Source organism: Arachis hypogaea, chromosome 6 (assembly GCF_003086295.3).
Source record: "Arachis hypogaea cultivar Tifrunner chromosome 6, arahy.Tifrunner.gnm2.J5K5, whole genome shotgun sequence".
Classification (NCBI taxonomy): Eukaryota; Viridiplantae; Streptophyta; class Magnoliopsida; order Fabales; family Fabaceae; genus Arachis; species Arachis hypogaea.
Genome location: NC_092041.1, coordinates 98,701,609 through 98,703,474, shown reverse-complemented (window position 1 = coordinate 98,703,474; position 1,866 = coordinate 98,701,609).

Genomic DNA, 1,866 nt, shown 5'->3' with positions numbered 1-1,866 from the left:
GATAGTTTCTCTGACACAGGTAAGCCGAAAATGAAAAAAATATGTGCTTTCTCTGTGTTTTGATGTTGTTGTTAATTTAACATTCACCAAAGTTCAGGCCGTTTCTTTCGAATGTAATCTGTGGCTATGAACGCCTCTCTTTTGAGCTCTGTGCTAGGATTTGATCAGTTACTAAGTTTGTTACGGTGGAGAAAAAAGGAAAAATTCAAATCAGAAATGATACCTGATGTTATTTCTCAATCTTCTGCAGTGCAGCTCATTGAAATTTTCATCAATTTTTCTTTTTCTCATTTTTATTCTGATTGCTATTGATTTGTGCTAGTTTTGTTTCTTAATTGTAGAAGTTTACCTGATTCTTTAATTAAATTGATGGTCGTACTTGTTGCTATGTTTTGAAGATTTGTTTAATGGAAAAATTATTGGTGGAAAACTGTCTGAATTTTACTGATGTTCTCATGCCTTTACTTCGAAAGAACAATTTGATGGGTTGTCCTGATTAAGCCATTTGTGTATTATTAAGTTCTGTTTAAATCATACAAACTGTTAAATCGGATCCTTAAAAGTCACCAGATGGATGAAATCTTTAGCTTGTATTTACTTACAATGGATATCATTTTTGTTTCTTACTTATCCTCACATTTTTTGTCATTCACATTGCATTCAAGACATTTTTTAAGTTAGGATTAGCTAGTGATCTCCAATGTGATGTTGATGTATAAGAATCCTTGATGAACAAAAAAAACAAAGTCATGTTACCTTTTGTGTGTTAATATGTAAACTATCCTTGTGGCATATTTGGAATTATTTTTCTGGTTCCGTTGAGTGTAGATGTTTATTTATCTAAGGTAGTGCAAAAAAGGTATAAATTTGCTGTGACCATTTCCCAGCGAGACGAGAGTTGATCTGAAACTGAGTAACTATCATAGGGCAGTTACTGTTGAATAGTGCACAAATATGGAGTAACTGTGTGTAAGTGAATATCTAAGGTGATGCGTTATATTTCCATACTTCTAGTGCTTCTGATGCTCTTTGTTTTGGTCATCATAAGATTATACTGTTCTCCCTTTGAGCTACTGTTTGTTCTAAAGCAGAGGATTTCATTCATGTAGCTGATATTCATATCCACAGACATTCATCAGTTTCTAATACCAGTTAGAAGCAACTGAGTACATTAGTATTGGGTCTTGTTGGACGGCTCTGACTAGGTATGATTACATATAGTTGTAAATGGTACTTCTTCATTCTGGAAATGAAGATATGTAGGCAGATAGCTATTGAAGATACAAAAGCTAACTTTGCTCCGTTGAAAAACTTTACATTCTATATTCTGTGAAAAGCATGGTTTCCTCAAGTTCTATGTTTAACACAATGCCATATACTAACATCATTAGGCACCCTTTTAAGAGTTATAGTGGAAAAATAAATAAATTACTCGAATGATTTTTAGTTTTGTTCATCGAAGTTACTCTGCTACATAATTACATAATTTTTGTATCGTGGCACTATTTCTATCCAATATACACTGCCTAGTTTCATAACAATTGGGTAAATCCTATGCCACAATTGTGTGATATCTATGTACTTATGCCATAGCTCGTGCTTGCCATAACTGTCGGGTTTTAAAGATGGAGAAGATAAGAACACAGAACCGAGGAAAAGAGAACAGAGTGAGCACTGTGGCCTTTAAATTTGGGGATTAGGATTTTAACTTCAACTGAGGGACCAAATTGATATGGGAGAGTTTACTCTGCCACATCAGCTAGCCGTTGTAAGGCCCACGTGTCACGAAGGCTGCTAGCTCAGCTTTCCGGTTGCGCCAGGTGTCTAAAAATTGCCGGAAGGACAACTTTGAGTCCCGGAGTGCAA